Raw genomic sequence first — 12,236 nt, 5'->3', positions numbered from 1 at the left:
TTGTGGCAGAGTATAGCTCTGTAGTCCAGGTTTGCCTTGAACTCCCAATCCTCATGCCTTTCAAATGTCTAGGTACCAGTATTTTCATCATTGTATACTGGCATTAGAAGCCTGCTCATCAGACAGTATGTTCTTAATACATATCTGAAGAAAGGCCCCTGACTCCAATCTGGCATGAGAGTGTTTATGTAGTCAGTACATACTGACTGTACAAATGACATGTTTCAGTGTGAAATCTTCATACCTGTTTATCAAGGGCTTTGAGCAGCCTTCCTGAAGAGGCATTACCTTAGGAATTGACTGACTTTCTCTCAAAGCAGTTTTCCTGTTAAGAGCCACCTTGTCTTAATTACAGGCAGCTCCCATTTGCCCTAAGTCCTCTGTCCCATGTAAAGGAGGAAATCTAGACACTGTTCCACCTCTTGCTGTATTGCCTGTGGAAGGTCGTGAGGAAGCAGGCTGAGAAGGCCACTTGCAGTGTGAAGGCAGCTTGCAGGTGCTGTTCACCCTTGTGCACCTCCCATAGGTCCTCTCCTGGGCACTGGCAGGAGCAGCGCACAGCTCACACCTGACTGCCATGTCAAGCCATGCCAAGGCCTGCCGTGAGCGTCACTCCCATTGTCCTAAACACAGAATGAAATTATCCTCTTGTCAACCCTAAATTATTGTCCAGTTTTCTAAAATAGCAAATGAGGGATTGAAAGCAAAGCAGCGCTTGTTCCCTTTATTGAACCTGAGCATAAAGCCTTGTTCTACATCAAAAATGCATACCCTGTTTCCAAGTAAGAGATCCAGCTGACACTGGGTGACAGTGACAAGGATGTGACCTCTTCTATGAGCCGTTATTTTCTTTACATCAAGCCTTTCAGTCCATGGAATTCAGAGTGGGTGGGGTGGGTACCTGTCCTAAGTCACTGCCTATTAGCTACCCATCAAAAGGGAAGAAGCAGTTTGATTGGCTACACCAACTCAGGTCTGGGTCTTCACTTTGTCCTTTATCCACAGTGTGACCTTAGGTAGGTTGGCTAACCTCACTGTGCCCCACTAGCCTCAATAAAAATAATATTTATAGATAATACATCTTTATGAAGATAAAATAAATGGGGGGCTACATATTTACCAAATTAGTTCTACTTCATACAGAAACTATGCCCAGGACCAGAGGCCCTCAGACTCATGGTCACCTTATTAACATGCAGTTTCTACGTCACCAGTTCTGAAGTCCGACACTATCTTGCAGACTCTGTGTGAAGATGGAGCAGGCCCTCGGGTGACATATTAACACCCCATAGATATTCGCCACTACTTGCCAGTTGACAGACCCTGAGGCCCACCTCGCCCTCACTGGGGGAAAGAAAGTTGTGAGGGACCACTCTCTGATGCCAGGCTCTATTTTTAAGTCACTGAAAAGTTGAAGACAAAACTAAAAAGATTTGAAGAATGCAGGAGACCTGCCTGCTCTTCCTCCTGGTCTGTGGAAACACCCCAGAACAGCTGGCGCCAAGCAGCTCTCCCCGTCTGTACCCATGAACGGATCGGTTTGTAGCCCCAACTGGCCTTGACCTCCTAATCCTCCTGACTCTGTCTCTCAAGTATGGGGTTACAGATGCCTGCCACGACACCAGTCATCCCCCTGCTGTTTCTATAGTTGGGACAGGACCCATGAACGCAGATGCTAATCCAGATTATCCTAGGGGACATTAGATAATTGTATCGTGTTACTAGGGCCCATTTCATCAGATATATTTTGGGGCATCCTGTAGTATTTGGAGAAGCTGAAGGTTCTCTCCAAGTCTTTGCCCCCCAAAGTCCTCAGATTACTGTTCACCAGCCATCAAGATGACTAAGGCAGTGTGCTTGATGTCCAGGAGCCTCTGATAGCAGCAAGCCCAAACTTCCCCACACCAAAATGGCCCCATAGGAAGGAAATAGCTTCCCTAACATGAATCCTGGTTATTTTTAAGGCAAATTATAGTGAGATTCTATGAAAACCCAAAGAAAAGACAGCTTACAGAGCTGTCTGTTACACAATTTACGTGTATGTGTGTGTGTGCATGTGTGTGTGTAAAGACAAAAACAACTTATAGAGCTATCTGTTATACAATTAACATGTGTGTATAAAGAACTTTTAACAATTTTATATTTACTTTTTAGTGTGTGTATAATCATGTATGTATAGGGTTGGGAGCATATTCATGTCACATTGTACATGCGGAAGTCAGAGGACAACTTGCAGAACTCCATTCTCTTCTTCTACCATGTGGGTCCTGGGATTGAACTCAGGTTGTCAGGCTTGGTGGCAAGTGCCTTAACCGCTGAGCCATCTCATCAGCTCTATACCATATATATTTTGTCCATTATTTTACCCCTTGAGTGTAATACATAAAAATAATACCTGTGTTTCACTGCCATCCAGTGTAACTCCTCTTACTGTGGGAAATAAGAAATTGGTCTACTCACCCAAGAGTACTATTTTGCCTTTTACTTGAAAAAAAATCTAAATCTCAAAGTTTGTGATTTATCTGTAAATTATACCCTCTTCCTAGTTCCCAAAGTTAAAATAGATGCACATTCAGTTCCTACTTTTGAAAACGTTATTTCACATTTGGGAACACAAAACAGGGCCAGTCTGCTTTTTCAAAATGTGAGTTCAGACTGTCAACAAGAATAAACATTGTGCTTAAACAAGAACACAAGAGAACTCCAACCCTGCAGTAAATAAACATCTGCCCCTTGTGAGGCTCTTGACTAGGAAGGTTCCTGCAGCAGCGGGAGCCTTTCTAACCTGCTAAACAGAAACCCTATGATCTTTAGTGGGGTTGCTTCAAAGTCTGAGCCATCTAACCTGAGCATTTGCTGCTCACATCCAGCATGAGTTATGGAAAGCAGGTAGCCACTCCTGAGGAGGTGGCTAGTGTGTACTCCAGGGAGAGCTTTGTCTGCTTGCAGAGCCCCTGGCCAGTGCTCAGCGTTCAGTTACTTCTAGTTAAGTGGCTCTCAGATGCCACCATGAACTAGTCACCACCTTGTTGCCTCTCCAATGAAGGGAGTCCAGCCATCTCTAAACACACCTGTTATTGTTTTGCTTTTTAGCTTCATTTCAGACTGTATGTTAAAAACAGATTAAGACATCCATTTAAATGTCCAAAACATAAGTTCATTTTTGTTTTGTTTTTCAACGTTGATTATTTTCACTTACTGGGAGACTATGCTTGCAGTTTCTGGCTTCAGAATAATTATTTGAGGTCTCTATGCCCACGGTGATTGTTTTCCTTGAGACTGCCAATCAACCCTTTTACAGAATCTGCAGTAGAAACAGAGGAGTGGGAACCACCAGCCCTGGGGAAGATCTGTCTCTTAAGGTCTCCAGTCTCACCCACAGATGTGGGAAGTCCCAGTTGGTGAAACAGCTTAATATTTCTGTGACGGGAAGCCTGAATCTACATGGCTACATAGAGAGAGGAGCCTGGGCTCAACTGGAGGGAAATTGATAGGCAGGTGCTAGCAGGACAAAGATGAGCAGCAGTGGCTGCCAGGCTGTGCAGAGGCTGGTTTTTCTGCGTAGGGGCCTCAGCGCAGAGTCTCAGAGGTGAGGCATTAGAGCTGCCCTTGAGATGAGCATCTGAACACTTCACTGTCACCCTGGCCTTCCGTCTGTCCATCCGTTCATTCTACATATGAACAATGATCTCAATGAGATTGCTTCTTTTAAATTTTCAATGGAAATTTTCTTCCTGTCTCCTTTTCATCTTTTTGAAGACCTCTGCTCTAGATCTTGAAATGGCTCTTGGAGAGGGAAGGACATGAAGGAAGAGAGATTTGGTGGAAGTAGTGTGGGGACTAGGAAAAGAGCAAGGACTCTTGGGAAGCTGTGGGCCTTGGTTTGATTCTGCTCAGGAAGCGGACATTTGTTCATATACCCAGCTCCAGGCTACATAGGCAAGCCAAAGTCCCTGGAGCTCAGGAAGCCAAGCAAGAGAATTCCTAATAATACATCCTAAAACGTTCTAAACAGAAACACAGGAATTGATGAACTTCCTACATGCTGTGCGTGTTTGTTTATTGGTTGAAAGGACATCTAGTATTGGTTTGGTATCTTGGGTCAGATGTTTGTCTGATGAGGTGATGTGTGCATGCTGGGGTATGCAACAGGAACTCATATAATAACAGTATTTTTCGTGCTTTATCAATTTGTCAAATAGTAAATACTTGGTGTTTTTTTTAATTTTTTATTTTATGTGCAGATATTTTGCCTGCATATATGTCTCTGTGAGGGTGTCAGATCCCCCTGGAACTGGAGTTATGAACAGTTATGTGCTGCCATGTGGATGCTGGGAATTGAACCCAGGTCCTCTGGAAGAACAGCGATCTTTCCAGCCAATTCTTGATAATTTTTAATGTACCTCACACATAATAATAAATTATTACCTTCCTTTATCATCCTCCCTACCACCAATTTCTTTAAAAGCCAGTGCCCTAGAAGGCTGGTACCCAGCTGTGATGCAAGCCCCCATGCCTTACAATGGCCGGAACATTCCACTCTCATCTGTAGGTATAAATTATAGAAAGGACAAAAGTAATATGTGGGCCCAATTTCCAGACCTACCTGAGTCTTCTCATTGGGAACACTGGCAGTCATAAATAAGATATTAAAAATGGAACAGGATTGCATATTGTTAGAGCATAACAGACCTTCCAAAGGATAGGAATTTATTCCAAGCCACAGTAGTGAGGGAAAGTTAAGCCCAGGAGGGCTTAAAACATTTCTGTCTGTTGAAAGGTAAAGGGAACTTGGGAAGGGAGCCTGCAGATTCTTCCCATTAGCAGAATATGGCATAGTAGTACATGCTCTGTACTTGTTCTCAGGAAAGAGAAAGGAACCACACTGAACACCTAGAGTACTTTGGTCCATGCATCACTATGCATACACATTGGCCTCTGTCATCTTCACATTAACCCTCTGAAGTTATTACACCCTGAATTATTAATGAAACTCCTGAAGGTCATGTAGCCTTCTGTCTCAACCATGTGACTTCTGAATCTCCCCCTTCTCTTGTGTTTTTGCCATCAGCTAGGGAAGTTCTCCCCACCAAGTCATTCATGAATGGAAGCAGTGGCACATCAGGCCCTGCTCCTGAAGATGCCCAAACCAGGCAGACCCACTTCATATGGATGCAAAGACACTGAGAAACACCAAACCCTTCCAGTGGCCTGCCCACTTAACCCAGAGGAGCCAACTAACAAATCTACTCAAGCAGCCTTGAGTCCTGGTGTCCCCTGTGGACATCTTCCCCAGACACAGGTCTGAGTGGCAGGCAATGAGCTAATCCTGTACGTTAGGCAGTGTTTATGGAAGATAGATGGCAAGCATGGAGCCATCTTGACAATCTAGATGCCTTCATGTCTGTGGGTTTCACAGAGCTGTTTAAGGCTTCATAGCTACATCTATTCATGGCCCAGCTGCCTTATTCTAGAACTTTGATGCTGACCAGTAAAGCTGACTGCCCTGTGTTGAGCAAGGTATAGCTCAATGAATATGAATTCCTGCATTAGAAGATCGAATGTACTCTGTTCAACCTCAAGGGTATTTAGAGCTCTCTTGGTTGTACTCAGTTATTTCAAATATTTATGGGGTGATGTCATGTTAAGGCTGAGAGATGGAGACATGGGGTAGAATCCAGTCAGACAAGACAAGCATATGCCATTGGGATAATCACAGAGGACAGAGCAAGGTGTTGCCTTGCATAGAAGAGTCATAAACAAGTACTACAGGTATTCAAGAAAGAGATGCAAACATGTGGATCAGTCTGCCCCAAATCCTAGCCCATATGTGGCAGAGACAGAGTGTGACCTTTGACCAGCAGGGGCCCACATTCCTATACTGCAAAGCAGCTTTCCTTTCCACTGGCAGCCCTGGGCAGATGAAGATCACAAGAGCCTGCGTGGCCTGCAGTGATGGATCCCCTGAGACACTGAATAAGAAATACTTTCTCTTTGCAAAGTATTGTGATTTGAATGTGAAATGTCCCTCACTGGACTGTTTGAACCCTTGATCCCAAGCTGTGGGTGCTGTTTTGGAAGGTTGTACAAACTTTAGAAGATGGAGTCTCACTGGAAGAAGTGTATCATTGGGTATAGTCCTTGAGAGTTTCTAGCCTGACTCCACTTCCCATCTGTTCTTTGCATCCTTCTGTGGATGCAGTGTGGCCAACCACCTCACAGGCCTGTTCTCATGCATTCTATACCACAGTGGACTATATGTCTTGGGACATTCAACAGCTTTTCTTCTGTGGGTTGTTTTCAGTCAGGTAATTTTGTCACAGAAACTAGACAAGTAGCCAGCACACAGCTAATGGCTTGTTAGGGAGGGGCAGGCATTAATTAGCACTTAGGACATTATGCTAGGCACTGTATGTATTACAGCAACATCAAAAAATAAGGACATTACATACATGTATGTAAATATGATCACAGGTAGAAGGTAGCACATGGAAGGAGGAGGTGGGTAGAACGTGCCAGGGAAATCAGGAGGATGGGAGATTGCTTCAGCTAATCTTGGAAAGTCATATACCTTCAAGGCTGTGTAAGAGTCAAGCTGTTCCTTCACCACTGTTATCTGAGCCCCTACCTTATAATGGTAGAGGGACTCTTCATCACACAGTCTTTCATGATGTCTTTCACAGCAGCTAGAAATCTGCTTTTCGGGTCAATCCTCAGACTACAGCCCAACACTTTTCAGGCATTAAGCTTAAACCACAGCTTCTGCTGGGTGGTGATTGATCTCAGATTCTCAGTTACTGACATGGTAGCATGATGTCATTGGTCTCAGATTCTCAGTCACTGACCTGGTGACATGATGTTATTGACCCAGCTCCTTTCTTGCAGGGGTGATCTTTGAAAGTCAAGCTTAGAGGACACTGGAGTTGGGAGCATGGAGGAAGGGAAAGAAAAGTGATTAGGATGCATAAATGAAGGGTTTTTCACACACCAGGCATGGTTTCAAGGGCACTGACATGCTGAGTGTGTTTACTCCTTGAATCCTAGCATGGCCTTATTGCAAAACCGCAAAAAGTAAGAAGAAGGGGTTATTGGAGGGTAAGTCACTAGGGTGGCTTTGGGGTCCCTGGCTTGGGGTCCTCTGTCCTTGTGACTATTTTTCTACCATTTGACAACTATGAAGCTCCTGTACCACAAACTCCTACTGCCATGATATTCTGCCTTGGTTGCAAGGCCAGAAACATGGAACCCAGTGGCCATGGGCAAGACTTGATATATTCATTCAATTTCTTAAATAGGAAATAGCTACATCTCCAAATTTGCAAAATTAACCTTTTTTCCCTTTCTCCAATCCTTCCTTCCTTCCTTTTTTTCTTTTCTTTCTGCTTTTGTTTTTTCCTCTCTAATAAACTTCTCTTTTGGAGATACCAGAAATATGAAGGAAGAAGCATTCCTTTGAAAGAATTCTAGATCAACCTACAGTGCATAGGCTCTCATAATTGGAAACAGTTTTAACAGAACAACTGGGCTGTTTTCAGATCATGTTATATATGTACACTCTCTGACTCAGTACCTGATGTCTATGGCCTTTTAATACAAGCTAAACACTTTCTGAATGAGTAATAGGAAATCCCAGCCTACTCAGATGACCCTTCTGGCCATTGGGTCATAATCTCATTTCCTTTACTTTAGTTACTTTCTAAGATATCATCTGGCTTTTGTGTCCTGAAATACTTGAATATTTTAGTATAATTTCCCTTCCTTGACAGATTTATTTTCTATCACCTCTAATACAGTGTCTAGAGATAAGATGTAGGTGGTTAAGTCATTGAGGTTTGTGTTCATTTCTCTTTTGCTAAGGACTACATAGGTCAGTATTATGGCACTCAAAGCCATTAGAATGACAGACATGAAATGCAGATTCAATTATTTGTGTCTAAACTCCCTTGAGAAAACCAGGAGCGTGTTTCTCTAGTGTTAACTCACATATCCCAGCTAGCTGTTGTCTTTTATTCCATCTATCAATTTGTATCATAACTGACAAATTATATTGGTTAACTCTTTTGTATAGAATGTTGTGTTAAAAGCCAGACATCAGCTAAGAACAAATGGTTTATATCATGCGACTAATAAGATATGATTATTTCTAGGACCTTCTCCTTTTTTACCTCAAACCTGGGTCCTTATGAATGCTAAGCAAAGAACTGACTCCTTCCTCTTTTGAGACAGAGTCTCATGTAGGCCTGACTGGCCTCTAACTCTCTGTGTAGCTGAGGATGACCTTGACCCTTGACATCCTGATCCTCTTGCCTCCATCTGTTGATGAGATAATTACTACTATGTCTGGTAAGTGTGATTGTGGGGATTGAACCCAGAGCTTTGTGTGTGCACTCTACCAATTGAGTTACATCCCTAGGCCTTAAAAAATGATTTCTACCACTATGAGCAGTGTATTCCAGATAATACCCCAAATAATCTCTTTGAATAAATACTTACATCCATACCTGCATCTTCAGGATGATATCCAACCAGTGCCTGATGTTCAGGGCTTCACTCAGTAGACCCAACAACAGCTGGGGGATTTGTGAATGAGAATACAAGTCTTCACTACCTAGTTTTCTTTCTGTTATTGTACTAAACAACAGGATCAAAAGCAACTCAGGGAACAAAAGAGTTTAGTACATCTCACATTTCCTGGTTACAGTCCATTGCTGAGGGAAGTCGGGACAGGAACCCAAGCAGAAACAATGAAGGAATGCTGCTTGCTGGCCCGCCAACTGGCCATGCTCAGACAGCAAGGCGTGCCTACCTAGAGGTAGTGGTGCCCACAGGGCCCTCCCACATCAGTCATCGAGCAAGACAATCTCACAGACATGGCTACAGGCCAGTTTGAAAAGGGGGGTTCTTCAGTTGAGGTTCCTCCTTCTCAAGTGACTCTACATTGTGTCAACTTGACAATAAAAACTAACTGGAACATTATCTAAAGCTGTGTAAAACATTAGAAGCTGAGAGAATATACAATTTATTTCCCCAAATGCCAATAATTTGTTTTATTGCCTTAAATTTATCTCGGTCCCTTGGATCTCAGGCTCTGTTGGTCATCTCAGTCACCTGGAGAACTAAGCAGAATTATCCATGCTGAGACCCTGGTGCAATTTAAAAAATTGGGTCTTCAATGCTATGATTAGCACCTGTGGTGATTCAGATAGGTGCCAAGGGTTGGGAGTCACCAATAGACTCTTTAGGATGTTAATTCCTCTAAAAATAAATGAACTTTGGGGGAGTGGAAGGATAGGGACACAGGGTATAGTAATAAGAAAAACATCTCAAAGACATTTTGCCAGCTGCCTATGTGTAGAGCTTGTAGTTCTCATCATTGAACACACACCCAATAAATAGAATTTATGGAGCTGGCACCATAGGTGCCCTCTCCTTCCTTGGGAATGGAGTAAGAATTGCACACCTTCCCTTGCACTTGAGTGGATAAGAATCAAGTATTCTCTCTAAAGAAATTCCTGTTGCATTTTCCTATGGCCCAGCCAGGGTTTTTCAGTCTCTGTTTTTCCCAGCCCTGTGTATCCCATAAAACTGCCAATTAAGCAACTGAATATCATTATTTTGAATGTAATTGCAGACAGTAATTATGAACTTGTAAATGCCTCCTGTGAATGGAGCTCTTTACCCAAACCATCTCAAGTGTTTTTCTTAGGAAAGTGGAAGGCAAGCCTATCGCTTACCTTACCCCAGACACAGCCAGCCTTGCTAGAAGAAACCCCCTCTCGCTGGCCCAAGGGTCATGCAGATCAAGCTTTACTGGGCTCTACTTTGACGCAAAATGTCCTATTGTGTGCACAGTCCTTAGACATCTTTCATCTGAGACCCAGATTCAATAAGGAATAGCAACTGTCCAACTTCTGCATTTTTTTTGTTAGGGCTAGGAATTACTACCAGCTTTTAGAAATTAGTGAAAAATATCATATGTTAGCAACTTCAAAAAATCCTCTGGTTCACAAAAGTTGAACTTTACAGGGTACAATTTGCTGGGGGATATTTTCTCTGAAAATAAAATGGGAAGAGCAGAAACATGCATGGGTGAGTTTGCTTGTGTCTGTGGGAATACAGTGAGTTTCTCCAGACCCACGATTAACCTTTGTCTGCAATCACTAGTAATTAGTTCACAAGAAACTTAAACCCTTGTGGATAATAGGTTCTTGAGTGAACTCTACACAGATGTTTAGTTTGAAACGCAATACGATCTTGAAGATCTCAACCTGTTGTTTCCTGTCAACAGACAGTGAGAATAAGTGGCTGTAATTGCACCAGTGGTGGGCATGCTTGGAAAGTGGAAGAGTTGATTCGCCATGCAATGAGTGACACCTTATAAACCCAGAGACAAAAGCACTGTGTTTGTTTAACCTGCCCAGTGCAATGGCTCACACGAGCTCCTAAGCGTGGAGAACTCCAAAGCAATTGGTACAACCCAACACCCAGCTCACGGTGGCATTCTCCTACAGGATACAGGATCCACTTCAAGCCACAGCACTTCCATAACAGGCAAAGAAATCCCGTTCTGGGGGCTAGAGAGACAGCTCCGCAGTTCAGAGGGCTGGTTCCTGCTCTTCCAAAAGATACACGAAAGACACAAGTTTGATCCCCAGCACCCACATCAGGAGGACAACTTCAGCTCTACCCAATCTAATGAGGTCTTTTGGGCTCTCAGGCACTTTGCAAACACACTTGCAAACACAGACACACACACAGAGAGAGAGAGAGAGAGACAGACAGACAGACAGACAGACAGACAGATAGACAGAGACAGAGACAGAGAGAGACAGAGACAGAGACAGAGAGACAGAGACAGAGAGAGACAGACAGAGACAGAGACAGAGACAGAGACAGAGAGACAGAGAGAGAGAGACAGAGACAGAGACAGAGAGGGAGAGAGACAGAGAGACAGAGACAGAGAGAGACAGACAGAGAGAGACAGAGAGACAGAGACAGAGAGACAGAGACAGAGAGGGAGAGAGAGACAGAGACAGAGAGACAGAGACAGAGACAGAGAGAAGGGGGCACACACAAATAAAACTAAAAATAAAACTCCTTTTGAAGAAAAGAAGAAATCCTGTGCAGATCCCTACTCAGTGGTCGTTTGCACTCTCCTAGATCAGAAATTTAAGTGTGCATGGGTCTGAAAACATGAGACTCAGAATGGGAACCATAACTTTCAAAAGTGACTTCTGACAGCTAATGCTTCCAGATCAATCATCCAGACTATTTCAGCTTAAGGTTCTGGTAGCTTCAGGAAGAGTGCTCTGAAAACCCAAGAATGCCTAACTCTTTTATTAAACAATTTGACAAGTCCTCCATGCCAAGGCACAAGCCCATATGGATAGGTCCCTGTAAACACTAGGGATTCAACTGTGGCCTTTTGGCAATTTCAGCATAATAGAAAACTCACCGAGAAAGGATGTGCCCAAGTGATGAAACACTAGCCTGACATGTACAAGGCCTTGGGTTCAATTACCCAGCACTACCAAAAAATTAGAATTTGAAAACTTCATTTATAAATTGTAGTCTTCCAATCAGAGTATATGACCACCCTTTCCTAATTCTGACACATAGTTGCTAAGAATTTCTGGAAACAGGTGACCAAGTAGGTTGTACTTGGCATGTGTGAGTGTGTGGTGTGTGTGTGTGTGGTGTGTGCATGTGAATGTGTGTGTGACTGTGAGTGTGTATGTATGGTATATACATGTGAGTGTCAATGTGTGATATGTATGAGTGTGTGTGTAGTGTGTGTGATGTGTGAGTGTGGTGTGGGTGCATACGTGTGTGTGTGTGTGTGTGTGTGTGTGTGTGTGTGTGTAGTGTGTGTGAGGTGTGAGTGTGGTGTGGGTGCATACGTGTGTGTGTGTGTGTGTGTGTGTGTGTGTGTGTAGTGTGTGTGATGTGTGAGTGTGGTGTGGGTGCATACGTGTGTGTGTGTGTGTGTGTGTGTGTGTAGTGTGTGTGAGGTGTGAGTGTGGTGTGGGTGCATATGTGTGTGTGTGTGTATATGTAGTGTGTGTGATGTGTGAGTGTGTGTTCTTACTATTTTTGCCCTCTACTTTATTTTCTTGTGTAGTAAAGACATTGAACACAGTGAAAATTGTAGTAGAGAAGATGCTTCTCAGTAAAAAATTCCTTTAGTATTCTGGTTTTGGCCTTTTAGAGAACAGGCCTATGTAGACTGAACTCAA

General features: G+C 43.3%; 1 protein-coding gene across 3 annotated transcripts in view; it reads left to right on the top strand.

The window, feature by feature from the left end:
- The window catches only part of Thrb (thyroid hormone receptor beta), a 358,018-nt gene that overhangs the window by 269,131 nt on the left and 76,651 nt on the right, over positions 1–12,236 (top strand). The gene's annotated exons all lie outside the window — the stretch shown is intronic.

The sequence above is a fragment of the Onychomys torridus genome, chromosome 9 (assembly GCF_903995425.1).
Source record: "Onychomys torridus chromosome 9, mOncTor1.1, whole genome shotgun sequence".
Taxonomy (NCBI): Eukaryota; Metazoa; Chordata; class Mammalia; order Rodentia; family Cricetidae; genus Onychomys; species Onychomys torridus.
This window is presented reverse-complemented; position numbering and strand designations above follow the sequence as displayed.